This window comes from Moschus berezovskii, chromosome 12 (assembly GCF_049115385.1).
Source record: "Moschus berezovskii isolate FMDL1 chromosome 12, NW_MosBer_1.0, whole genome shotgun sequence".
NCBI classification, from domain to species: domain Eukaryota; kingdom Metazoa; phylum Chordata; class Mammalia; order Artiodactyla; family Moschidae; genus Moschus; species Moschus berezovskii.
The window spans coordinates 23008530-23023006 of record NC_142471.1 but is presented as its reverse complement, the minus strand read 5'-3'; the positions used below and the strand labels follow the sequence as shown (position 1 = coordinate 23023006).

At 36.6% G+C, this 14477-nt stretch overlaps 1 protein-coding gene across 3 annotated transcripts in view; it reads left to right on the top strand.

Moving 5' to 3' along the window:
- The window catches only part of CTNNA3 (catenin alpha 3), a 1978275-nt gene that overhangs the window by 1753393 nt on the left and 210405 nt on the right, over positions 1 to 14477 (top strand). The gene's annotated exons all lie outside the window — the stretch shown is intronic.

Here is a 14477-nt window from a genome sequence, read left to right as displayed (position 1 = left end):
GGTCTAAAGCCAGGTAGTATAGCATGGTGTCTGAGACTGCCTGGGAATGCATCTGAATCAGCCACTTCCTTGCTGCATTCCTGGGGAGCTCACTTAGCCTTTCTCTACCTCTGTCCCTCAGTTTGTAAAGTGAGGGTACTAATAATATTCTCTACATGAGGATTGCTGTGGGAATCAACTAAATTACTGAAAAGCATTCTTAACCTACTGCCTAGCTCATAATAAGTTCTCAATCATTCAGTTCAGTTCAGTTCAGTTCAGTCGCTCAGTCGTGTCCGACTCTCCGCGACCCCATGAATCACAGCACGCCAGGCCTCCCTGTCCATCACCAACTCCCGGAGTTCACTCAAACTCATGTCCACAGAGTCGGTGTTGCCATCCAGCCATCTCATTCTCCGTCGTCCCCTTCTCCTCCAGCCCCCAACCTTTCCCAGCATCAGAGTCTTTTCCAGTGAGTCAACTCGTCACTGACTAGGTAGCAACAGGGTCATTGTTACCACTATAGCAATTATCATCATTATAATTAGTACTGTTATTAAATTCAGTGTCATAAAATTTGGAGATGTATGAAACAGATACATTTAAGAACATCCCATGTTGGGAATTCCCTGGAGGTCCAGTGGTTAGAACTCTGTGCTTCCATTGCAAAGGGCATGAGTTTGATCCCTGGTCGGGGAACCAAGATCCCACAAGATAGATGTATATGCTAAGACATATGTACCTGAAGTTTATATGACTAGTGAAGGAAAATGGCTTAAATCTGTCCTCTACCTGTATCACCTGACCAGAGCTAAGATCATATTTAGATATGTTCTCTCCCAGGCATCTTATATCCCTAATAGTCCCATATTTCTTATAATTACATCCCTATGCTTTGAATATGTTCATAAATTCAGTCTTATGACTATTTGAGACTTTGTCTCTGCAAACAATATAGTATTTCCTGATCTTTGTGTCCATTGGACTGAGTATATCTTTTGACATATTTCCCAAGAATCATTAATTTGGAAAGATATCGTAAGATTTCGAAGTCAGAATCTGTCGAGAAGTATTTGAATACTCATGCCATGCTCAGTGAATTCCTGGTCACTGAATAAGACAAGTGTTTGATTCCTTTTTGTTTGCAGCTGTTGCAAAGGAACAAATGCCTTTTTGGTTCTTGGATTATGCAGACTCTGCTATATCAAACATGTACTAGAACCAATTTCAGGCAGTGTTTAGTAATGGAGTGACAATTATTTATTATCATTTTACTTTATCCATTGCACTTCCAGTAGCTTTGGCTAAACATCATCTGTTACTGCTGTCATTGGTGGCAAATGCCACTGGGCATTGTAAAGGTCTGTAACCAACAAACAATGATTTACATTCCACACTTAATAAGAGTGTAAAATACTAAGAGACCAATAGTGCATGCCTTATGAGATGGCAAAGAAACAGCAGTGGAAATTAGTGGTTATATTAATTACTAAACATGAATATTCACTGGACCAACACTGGTTCTAACCAATGATCAGGCATCCCAGAGTGACACAGGAGAGTGGGTTTGCTATAGGTTTATAGAGCATTCTTCAGAATTATTGTTTATTCTGTTCATGCTCTTAGCAAGGATGAAATAGACATCTTTTATTTTAAATTGGAGAGAGATTAAAATAGACTTCTAAGATAATAAAATTCTTAAACTTGATAATAATATTTTTTGTAAGTCCTAAAATATCTTCTTAAAGATTTTATTAAGTATAAGATAAGGTTCATTTTCTTTTTAAACAGAGCTGTGCCAGTTATCATTAACACTTTAGAGAATGTTTCCAAATCATTGTTTTTCTTCAGTCGCTAAGTCGTGTCTAACTCTTTGTGACACTGTGGACTGCATCATGCCAGGCTTCCCTGTCCTTCACTATCTCCTGGAGTTTGCTCAAACTCATGTCCATTGAGTCAGTGCTGCCATCCAACCATCTCATCCTCTGTCATCCCCTTCTCCTCCTGCCCTCTATCTTTCTCCATAAAAAGTTTCCAAGTTGGTGTTTTATCTAAGAGAAGCCCTGAAGGTTTTTTTTTTCCATTGATTTTATTAATCAGGGAATTCAGTTCAGGCGCTCAGTCATGTCTGACTCTTTGCGACCCCATGAACCACAGCACTCCAGGCCTCCCTGTCCATAACCAACTCCTGGAGTCCACCCAAACCCATGTCCATCAAGTCGGTGATGCCATCCAGCCATCTCATTCTCTGTCGTCCCCTTTTCCTCCTGCCCTCAATCTTTCCCAGCATCAGGGTCTTTTCAAGTGAGTCAGCTCTTCGCATCAGGTGGCCAAAATATTGGAGTTTCAGCTTCAGCATCAGTCCTTCCAATGAACACCCAGGACTGATCTCCTTTAGAATGGACTGGTTGGATCTCCTTGCAGTCCAAGGGACTCTCAAGTCTTCTCCAACACCACAGTTCAAAAGCACCAATTCTTTGGTGCTCAGCTTTCTTTATAGTCCAACTCTCACATCCATACATGACCATGAGAAAAGCCATAGTCTTGACTAGACGAACCTTTGTTGGCAAAGTAATGTGTCTGCTTTTTAATATGCTGTCTAGGTTGGTCATAACTTTCCTTCCAAGGAGCAAGCGTCTTTTAATTTCATGGCTGCCGTCACCATCTGCAGTGATTTTGGAGCCCAGAAAAATAGTCAGCCACTGTTTCCACTGTTTCCCCATCTAAATAGACTCAAAGAATTTCAGTAGTTTAAGCAAGTCCTGTAGAAATGGAAGCAAGTTCCAGGTTGTCTGGCACAACCCAACACATTCTATTACAGCATGCTTGTAAATGTGGGTCGAATTTCACCATCCCTTAAGATCTCATTGCCCAACTATTACCACAGTCAGTGTTCCTCTAACAGAAGATGACTCATGAAACTTAAGACCATAAGGCTTAGTATCAGATCTGTTTAAACCTTACACATTTTCAAATGTCCCAATACTACAGTTTAACATCAATAACAAAGTCAGATGGTTGGTTACTCTTTGGAAACTACATAGTGATGCTTAGAACCTAAAAATCTCCCTAATGAATTACTTTGTGTTGATGACATGGATTCTACTTAAGTAGAATCACACCATGGAGGACCTTTTTGGGTGACACTCTGAGGTCTCCAATCATAGAATCCAGAGACAGAGGCAGTTACTCCTCATTCAGCCTCTTATCACTTGGCTTCTTTGATATTTCAATGAAGGGAACATTCTAATTTCTAGAAAGTTTCCCTAGATTATTGTCTGTAATGTAGGCAGAAGTAACCATGGATACTCAGGAAATTGCAAGTGGCAGGAGGGTGGTAGCTAAAAGTATATTCCTCAAGTCTACCTAAGGGACAACTGTGGGTTTAGAAAGACTCAGTAAAATGAGTTGAAAGAGTTTTGTGAATAGAATGGGTGAGCAAGTGGCTTGCCTTTTTTGGCCCTGCTGTAGAAATGTACTGTGGATGATAAATGTGTGGACTTTGGATACACACAAACTTGGTTCAAAGTGGGTTCTACCAATTAACATCCATATGACCCTGGGAAAGGTAGTTTATATTTCTAACTTTCAGTTTCCTCATCTGTAAAATTGTGATAATAATAACATCTATTATTACTAATAGATTAAGTGGAAAAAATGAGTAAAGGGAGTCAAAAATGCTCAGAATGAAGGAAATAGTAGTATCTCTTTTATAACTGTTTTTGAAGATGAGATATATGAAAAATAAATTCATTTCTCATGCAAATGAAATACTCAATAAATTTTGATTTTTACAGCAGTGAATGTCAAGATGTGCATAGACTTGTGTGTGCTAATGTTACACTTCATTTCCTTTTGAGTATTTCAAAGAGCTTTGTAAATACAGATCTCTCAGTCTTTCAGCATAAGATTACTTTGGTCATTTGGTTTTGTGGGGCTCAACATTTAACAATTACCAATTTTTTAAAAAATTTTTTATTAGAAAACTGGATTTACAATGTGTTTATATCACTCACTGAGTACATGACATTTAAAAACAACATCATTACAGAAAGATAACAAAAATACAAAGTCTTAAAACCTACGGGATATGGAAAACATTATCTACTGAGGCCTTAAATGTAGTAGACTTTACATAAAAAGGAAAAGCAATGAGTATACAAGTATATAGCCAGTTTAAGAAGTTAGCAAAATAAACAGAATAATCATAAAGAAAAGAAAGCAACTAATACATACCAGGTATTAATGCAATAAAAATAAAGATAAAATTGAGAGGCTCAGCAGAGTCAAAGCTGCCTTAAAAGCTTCTCTAAAAAGGGAACTGTCAGGTAACAATAATCAACAAGAAAAATCTTGCAAATAAACAATACTCAAAATGGGAATTACTCATAGAAGCATCAAGAATATAAATAATAGAAACAACTTTATGCCTGTACATTCGAAGATTAGTTGAGTTTGTTTCCCCCCCCCCGCCCTTTCAGGAAGGGGACATTTCAGAAACTGCTTTAAGCGGTTAAAAGGGAGATGATATTAATGTGATTCTTATGATGCTAGCACTTTTATGTACATTTTTATTCATGTAAATAACATAGATCTGAAATAATGATCAGAAAAAGCAACTTTTGATAGTAGGAACAAAATACTTTACCCCAAAATTGCCAATTTCTTATTTCCTTCAATGATTGTGGAATGACTGGTTCCTCACTGGGAGCTTTTCTTTTTTGTGGAATTATGGTAGCTTGGTGATCTATTAGTTTCCGTCTTTCTCCAGAGTCCTCAGTTACCTTCACTAAGATATACAGGGCTTAATTTCCTAGTTTTATGGTACATACTCATAAAAAAGAAAAAAAAACACAGCCATCCTGGTGTTTTATAGATGTATGTTGGTGACTGTTTTGCAAGTAGTCATTTAAAATCACCTACTCTTTCTCTACCTCTGTTCACAAAGGACAGATGTTCTAGTGTCTTCCCTCTGCCAAAACAGCTGGAAAGCCAATAAGATACAAAGACAAAATAAAAAAAATTGTTCTGCCTTACACAATTTAAACTGTGATTATAATTTCTTATAGATAAGAAGTGAAAAAGGGAACTCATTTAACACTGCTGACTACGGTTATGTTTTTATTTGAAGGTATTTTAAGTTGTGGTCTCTAATTGCTGAAATCCAGCTGTATAAATATAGCATTAAAATAAACAATTAAAATTTTATAATTTCAACTATAGACATTTATTTCAATATGATAAAGTTATACTTTTTTAAAGATACATTATTCATCATATTTATAGATGATCCAAAATGAAAGAAATTATAATTTGTTGTCAGTTTGATGACTAATATTTGTCCTATCTTTAATATTATACCCACTGAAGAATATATAGTTTGTAAACCTAACCTGCCTCAAAGAATACCATTGAGACCATTAAATTTATATATGCTTTATAAATAGAAGTAAATTAGGACAGAAATAAGAACAGTTGCCTAGGTTACTGGAACAACCTCAAAACGTCAACAGCAGCAAATGAATTGGAGCATATCAAATCTTAAAATACTGGAGATGATTCTTGGTATTAAAAAGTGCCTCAAACTTCATGTTGGTGATAAGTAGAACATGCTTATTGTTGCTTTTTAACATGCAGTCCATTGAATATCTTCCACCATGAGAACAAAATATCACCATGAATGAGTGGTGTATTTTAAAAATTGGAAACATTTTAATAGTCCTATTCTTAGAATACACTCTCCATAATTTAAATTTATACTGAATTACCATGCAGAATATGAAGAAGATATGACCGCATTACCTTGTTAATATAGTTTGGTTATATTTAACCCGTGGTTAAAGCACAGGTCTGGTAAGCCTGAGTGAAATGACATTACTCAGCAGCGCTACACTAGGCAGTGCACGTTATCATCATTTGTTTTTACAATTTCTATACTGTATTTGGTGATAACTCTGCTTTCTTACCTTTCTGAGTGATCATTCTCAGTGCTTCATTGTTTTCTCTTCATCTGTCTATTCCTATGCATGAGGGTTCACTACAGTTCTGATGTAAGCTCTGGAGTCCTCAAGTTTTTTCCAATTTTCTTGGATATGCTCAATCAGTCCCAAGATTTCAGGTGTCATAGATAGAGTGGCCAACTCCTGTCTGCTGAACTCAGGCTGCATGTATTGGCAGGCCTGTAGGCTTCCTTGCCTCATGTAGCTCACAGGTGAAATTCACTGTTTCCAAGCCTGAATGCATCATTTTACCCACAAATCCAACCTGACTCCCATATTTCTTACGATGCTGCTGTACATTCATGCACAAGTCTGAACCTGTGAATTATTATTATTTTTACTATTTTTATTATTATTATTTTTACTCCTTCCTATAGCTAATCATACAATATGTTCTGATTTTATTATCTTTTAAATATTTTCTGAACTAATCAATTTTTTCACCACCTCCACTATACCACTTTCAAAGAAAAATGTGCACTGGAGGTGGTTATAAAGGAAAGAGGAAGACTTTACTCAAGACTCTTGCAATAGGAAAGAGAGACCTGATCTCAGGCTGAGTTCAAGTTTGCTGAAACAAGGGGGTGAATTTCAGAGATGAGGCGAGGGGAATTGGAGGCCATCTACGTTTGCTAACTGGCTTTACCCAGAAGAAAAGTGAACTTTCTCTATTTTCATGACAGGAGGTAATATACTTTTATAATGTGCAGCAAGGTGTCCTCTAAAGTTAAGCTCCTCCCCTTCCGCAGAGACTGGCAGTTAAGGCTCCATCTTCCTTGATGATCACATTTCATAGAGATGGCTCCCAGATCCCTGAGAAAGACAGTCCTGGGTTGTAAAACTGGCAAGAAGCATGGAAAATATTTACATCTCAAAGATACAAAGAAATTAGTGTCAGTTTTATGAAGTGCATGCTCTAAGAAAGGGGAGGTCAGGGGCTGAGAGTCTGGAGGAAGGCTGTGTAATGCCTGGTCAAAGTATGCTGTGTGTGCTGTGCTTAGTCGCTCAGTCGAGTCCGACTTTGAGACCCCATGGGCTTTAGCCCACCAGGCTCCTCTATCCATAGGGACTTTCCAGGCAAGAATACTGGAATGGGTTGCCATGCCCTCCTCCAGGGGATCTTCCCAACACAGGGATCTAACCCGGGTCTCCCGCATTGCAGGCAAATTCTTTACCGTCTGAGAGACAAGTTAAGCTGAGGGGAGTGTTAGGTTGTCTTGGTCAGCACCTTAACTCGGACCCTGGCATCTCTTGCTTGGTTACCTGTAGCAGACTCTCAAATTGTCTCTTGTCTCCAGCTTTGTAAATTCCACTCCCTCACTTGAACTCATATGTTTCTAAAGTGCAAGTCTCTCGTCCATCACCGTGCGTGAAACCCCATCACCATGCATGCAGGTCTCAGTGTCTCCCATCCAACCCCTCAACGTCCTATGTACTTACAAGAGCTTCAGGATCTACTCCCTGCTCCTCTTTTGCCTCATATTTCACCACTTTCCCTCCAAACGTGGCCTTTTGTATGGAAATCATTCTTCCTAGAAGGCAGAGGCTCTCCGCATACATCTCTCTTTCACAGTTATTTCCTCCACTTCCACAGCTGTGTCTTCCCATTCATCAAAAAAATACCTGCTCATCATTAGGATTTCAAAATAGCTTAGACTTTTGAAACACAAGTCCAAGTATAATTTCCCCCAACATCCATCTGTAATATATGGAGAGTCCCACATCAGAATATTCATTTTTGTCCATATAATTTCCTGTATGATGGCTTTTCCCCCCCTCCATTCATGAAATCTAACTAAACCTCATTAGTGCAAAGAGCACGTTTTTGTCTCATTTAGTGTTATATTTATAGAGCCTCACACACTTCCTGGTACAGATATAGGTATAGATGATGCAAAAAAGGTAAGTATTACCTTCCTTCTGTAAGACATCTTGCCTCAAAGGACACTAGGTCCTCAATATACTAAGCCTAGTTGATTACATAAATTTCTTTCCTGATCTTTCTCCCTTCCAACAATCATACTTACTTAAGATTGATAAATCTTACTATAAATTGTTAGGTCACTACTCTGAAATATTCTGTGACTCCCTACTACCCAGAACCTGCTAGCATTAATATTAATTGCTCTGCTTCTTGCCAAAGTTCTTCACAATGCCTCCTTATTCCTGGTCCTCTAGGCATACACATTCAAAAACTCTCTTTATTTGCTGAAATGACTCTTGTGTTCCTGGTAGTTACGAGTATCCTTAAGACTATAATTTTTCCCCATGTCCAAATTGTCTATCTTTTGTCCTCTGTCAAATGCAAAAGTTCTTTAAGATGAGCTCAATTTTTTTATTTAAAAGAGGTTTTCTTTATTCTTAGACGCTGTTGATTTAATGACACAAAAAATTCTGTTGAGCAGCAGTCGAAAGGACACTGTACTTATTCGTTTTTAATTTTTATGTGCTAGGGCTACTAGGATTTATCTTTCTCGATCCACAGTGAAGTATTGTTCTTGGAAGTGTCAACTTTGTTTCATACAGCTTCTTTACCCAAATTGAAATTCATTGTCATTCCTCTGACTTTATAAGTCACTGTGTAGAAATTTAGGCAGAGAAAATTAAAGTTCAAAACATTGTCATTGTTTTACCTAAAAAAATTGTATATTGGAGTTATTTCCATAAATAGTTCTTAAAATGTCAGTGCAGGAAAGATAGTTGCCAAATATCTTAATATATTCTCACTTATCAGACAATGGAACTATATTAAAATATACACATTTCACCTTACGTTGACTTTTGAGAAGTTCTCAGTTAAAATTAATGCTCAGTACCTAACCTTTAATGCCTGGAATATTTGTCTCTTGTTTCTAATTGATTGTCTTATTTATCTTTAGGAATAATAGATCTCCATTATTATTAGTGAGCCTAGCCTAGCATTGAGCTTTAAATATCAACACAGTGTTTTCTACTCATCAATGCCTTCAGGGCAGAGAAAAAAGCAAGTAGAAAAGCCTTAAGGAAGGAAAGCTCTTGGAAGCAAGTATTAGTGAAGTGAGAGGGGTCTAAGACTAAAAATGAGTCCTGATCTTGTAGGGCATGTAAGCCATTGTAAGACAGCTTTTATCTTGAATAAGGTGGGAAGTTGTTAGATAACTTTGAGTCAGAATGACATATGGCTTATTTTAAAGGGGTCATTCTGAATATTGTGTTGAACGCTCTCTGAGTAGTGGTACAATAGAAAGCAGGAAATTAGAAAACTACTGCTAATTTCCAAGTAAGAAATGATGGAGGCTAAGACTGGTTTTAAAACTAGAGAGATTAAGTTGTTTATTGAGTGTATACAGCGATGGGTGAATCATTGAATTCACTGAAGATTAGATACTCAGTATGAGAGAGAGAGAAGGGAGTCAAGTACAACTTAAGGTTTTTGCCTTGAGAATTGGGAATGTGTCCTTACCATTTATAGTGTTATGGGGGAGCAGATTAGAGATGGTGGAAGATGAGAAATTAATTTTGGATATGTCTAGTCCAGTCAATGCTATGGTTTTCCCAGTGGTCATGTATGGATGTGAGAGTTGGACTATAAAGAAAGCTGAGCACCAAAGAATTGATGCTTTTGAACTGTGGTGTTGGAGAAGACTCTTGAGAGTCCCTTGGACTGCAAGGAGATCCAACCAGTCCATCCTAAAGGAGATCAGTCCTGGGTGTTCATTGGTAGGGCTGATCTTGAAGCTGCAACTCCAATACTTTGGCCACCTGATGTGAAGAGCTGACTCATTTGAAAAGACCCTGATGCTGGGAAAGATTGAGGGCAGGAGGAAAAGGGGACGACAGAGAATGAGATGGCTGGATGGCATCACCGACTCAATGGACATGGGTCTGGGTGGACTCTGGGAGTTGGTGATGGACAGGCAGGCCTGGCGTGCTGCGGTTCATGGGGTCACAAAGAGTCAGACACGACTGAGCTACTGAACTGAACTGAGTCTAGAAAGTCTATAAGACAAGCAACTGAAGATATCAAATAGGCAGATTTGAAATTTACAAACTAGACTGGAATTCATTTCACATGCATAGCTTTATATTACAATTTTACAACCTTCTCAACTTAGAGTGAAGCTTTATATATTACAGGGTGACCATTTTTTCCCCTCAAAAAAAAAAAAATGATAGTATTAGGTTTAGTTTCACTCTATTTTTGGACTTCATCTCCCATAAATCTTCTCTTTTCTGATACAGTTGCTTTTCTGAATATTACCTTTTTTGGATGACATCTGCTGGCCACCTTTGTTAAAACTGTAGCCCTATCCCACCCCCATATAAACCTCTTTTCCTCTCTGTTTCTCTCCATGATACTTCCTTTCACTCTCTGACATACTACATCTTTATTTGATTTGTTTATCAACTATACGGTAAATTCAATGAAGGCAGTGATTTTAGTCTTTTTTTCTCCCAGTGATATATCCCTCAAATTTAAGTGCTGGACACATAATAAATATACTATAAATATTTATTGAATGAATAAATTGATGAATGATATTGACCAAAAGTGTGTTTTGGGAAAAAATATATGCAGAAAATTAGAGAGGAGAGGAGATGATTCATTATAGATAAAACATTCATATCCAGTCAATAATAGTTTGTCTATAAAATAAATACCATAATTCTCATTTTTCAAAATTAATGTTTTAACAGATTATTACCCAAGCAGTAGTTATTTGGAAAAATTTTCTGAGGTTGAAGTGTTTAGGTGATTCTTTGTCTTCTCTTCTGGAGTTGAGAGGTGTTTGTGATGGACATTTGATGACAAATTGTTGCCCTTTATCTCATTCTTTTCATTATTGCATTGTTGTCACTGAAAAAGTCCTATTTCTTTTACTGTTGAAAATTTAACGTACATAAATTAAATACTTCTGAATTTTTAGTCTCTGGTAAAATATTAAATATGTGCTAATAACTTCTTTTCCTATTAAAAGCAATGTGTTTAAATGTGTTTCCCCATTAAAACCAATGGTCAAGGTAGTAAAAGAGCTAAAAGCAAATCTGACTTTTTAAGAATTACCTTTGCACATTAAAGAACCACAATCTAAATCTTGGGTTTTTATATGCATATATTTAATCAGCAAGTGATTATTAACCTATGTTTATTTTTTAAAAAGCATAAAATCCCACATAAATACGAATGGACATAGGGCACAAATATTCCCCCAGTGTAGAGTCATCAGCTGTATAAAGCTCATGTACTTGTGAGAAACAAGGCTTTTTAAAATGTCATCCCCAGACACATCTCCACCTTTTTGATTCTAATACAATTTAAAAAAAAAACACACTTTCTAGAGTCAGACCCCCAAGTTTGAATCCTGGTTCCGTCACTTATAACTGTTGATATTCAGCAAGTTACATAACTCACCTGTCTGTTTGCTTATTTTTAAATGTACCTACTTATATTTGAGGGTTACTGTGAAGCATTTTAATTAATACTTATACAAAGCAGTAAATAATTAAGTGGCCAAACTTGTGACCATCAACATGATTGATCATCATTACCGATACCACTATCATCATCATCATTTGTTGAATGGATTCACATTCATGACACCTTTGCTAATTCTGCAGTTTGACAATATTCACTTTACTGATAATAAGTCCTCTTCACCTTTTCCAGAACTACTTGTGGAGAAAACCAGCTTGATCAGCTAAGCTAAATAAGGTCCCTCCTATATCCCTTTGCATGGTATCCTTTTGTGGATTTGTAGCTAATTTATGGATAGGTAGCCATTGAATCAGGGTAGGTGACCTACCCTGGTCTAGATTTAAGCTTTAGATGAAAATAAAATAAAGTCTATGTTGGTTCTTTGGGTGGAAAATTATTTAGGAGGAAATCAGGCTCTAAATGGATATTGGGTGCATTGATGTTAAGATAGGCACACAAAATATAATACCACAAAAAATCAATGCCAGACTGTTGCCAAGGATGGTAAAAGTCATCTGCATCCAAGAAATGTTAACAAAGCACTTGCCTGTGTGATTCATGGACCTGGGTCACTTGGAACTTTCAATCTAAGACATAGCAATTGAAATGTGTACAGGGGCTATATAGTCAGCAGAATAGAGTGAAAACATCACCACCTGGCAAACAAAATACTCACCTTCCACACTAATAACTACAAGTGCATTGTCCAAGTATGGAATTTGAATGGGTTCTAGAAGTCTATGACTTGAGAATATGCAATTTTCTGTCTAGGCTAGGTAGACAGGGTGAGATACTCAAAATTTTCCTCTTCACTCCAAGAGATTGTCATGTAAAGTATAAATCATGTATTTCCAAAACACCAATTTGGAAGGTTTTTTGATCTCTCTGCTCTCCAGCTACTATTAGACCACCTGTGAAACTTAAAGTGACAGAGCTACTTTGGTCTTTTCTCCTAGTTCTTAAGTTTAACTAGAGATAAGAGGTCCAAATCCTTCTACAAGCAAAATCCTGGGTACAGAGAAGAGTAAAGAACCTAGGCAGAAACAAAGTGCTTTATAGTTTCAATTGGCTTGAAGGTTAAGATTTTAAAAGAAAGGAAAGCCTTCTAAAATTAGCAGCAAAGCATATTTACCTTTCTAACAGTCCTTATTAAAATTGTGGATGACATTGATCTTTACTGGAATTCTGATGGAACTTTGAAGTTTTACACATTACTAAAACTGAATTTAATAAAGACAATTTAAACAATTCCCCCAATTTCCTATTATACTACAATTACATGCCTATCCTCTTTCATAGCTATGTGTTTTTGAGTAAGCATGCCATCTATTGCCTCTAAATTAAGAAAAAATGATATACTTGAAATTAGATAACTGTAACTTTTAGGAGATCAAGATCATAGAATTTGCACTTGAAGTATACTTTGAAAGAAGTTGGAATTAACAGTCTTCCATCGAGGATCCATTATGACAAGAAAATATCCTTCCAGTTTTAAAAAATGTCCAAATTTTTTATCAAATTATTCTTTTATCTGTAAAACTCATGAGTATACTCGATAAATATCAGCTGCTTATTCTCATGATCATGATAGCAGTAAAAACAACACTTATTAAATTAATGCTTAATATATAGCAGGCACTTTGTTAAATTTTCTCCACAACTACCTTTGAAGTAGATATCACTATCTCCACTTCAAAAACAGAAAAGAGACACAGAGAGTTTGTGCCAGTACCCAGTATTATGTAGTATGAAGTGACATAGCTGAGACTGACTCCAGACAGAGAATAAAACCTGTCTCCATACACCTGGCAAGAAGTGCTGGATTTATGAGAAACCATGACTGATAACACAGTTGCAAGTTTGGCCTAAAAAAAAAATAAAAATAAAATCTCAAAATGGAAGGAATTTTGACAAAATTCAACATCCATTTTTGATAAAAACCCTCCAGAAAGTGGGAATTGAAGGGACATACCTCAACATAATAAAAGCTATATATGACAAACCCACAGCAAACATTATCCTCAATGGTGAAAAACTGAAAGCATTTCCCCTAAAGTCAGGAACAAGACAAGGGTGCCCACTCTCACCACTACTATTCAACATAGTTCTGGAAGTTTTGGCCACAGCAATCAGAGCAGAAAAAGACATAAAAGGAATACAAATTGGAAAAGAAGAAGTAAAGCTTTCACTGTTCGCTGATGACATGATCCTCTACACAGAAAACCCTAAAGACTCTACCAGAAAACTACTAGAGCTAATCAATGATTACAGTAAAGTTGCAGGATATAAAATCAACACACAGAAATCCCTTGCATTCCTATACACTAATAATGAGAAAATAGAAAGAGAAATTAAGGAAACCATTCCATTCACTGTTGCAATGAAAACAATTAAATACTTAGGAATATATCTACCTAAGGAAACAAAAGACTTGTACATAGAAAACTATAAAACACTAGTGAAAGTAATCAAAGAGGACACGAATAGATGGAGAAATATACCGTGTTCGTGGATTGGAAGAATAAATATTGTAAAAATGAGTATACTACCCAAAGTAATTTATACATTCAATGCAATCCCTATCAAGCTACCAACAATATTTTTCACAGAACTAGAACAAATAATCTCACAATTTGTATGGAAATACAAAAAACCTCGAATAGCCAAAGCAATCTTGAGGAAGAAGAATGGAACTGGGGGAATTAACCTGCCGGACTTCAGGCTCTATTACAAAGCCACAGTCATCAAGACAGTATGGTACTGGCATAAAGACAGAAATATAGATCAATGGAACAAAATAGAAAGCCCAGAGATAAACCCACGCTCCTATGGACACCTTATCTTCGACAAAGGAGGCAAGAATATAAAATGGAGAAAAGACAGTCTCTTTAACAAGTGGTGCTGGGAAAACTGGTCAGCCACTTGTAAAAGAATGAAACTAGAACACTTCCTAACACCATACACCAAAATAAACTGAAAATGGATTAAAGATCTAAATGTAAGACCAGAAACTATAAAACTCCTAGAGGAGAACATAGGCAAAA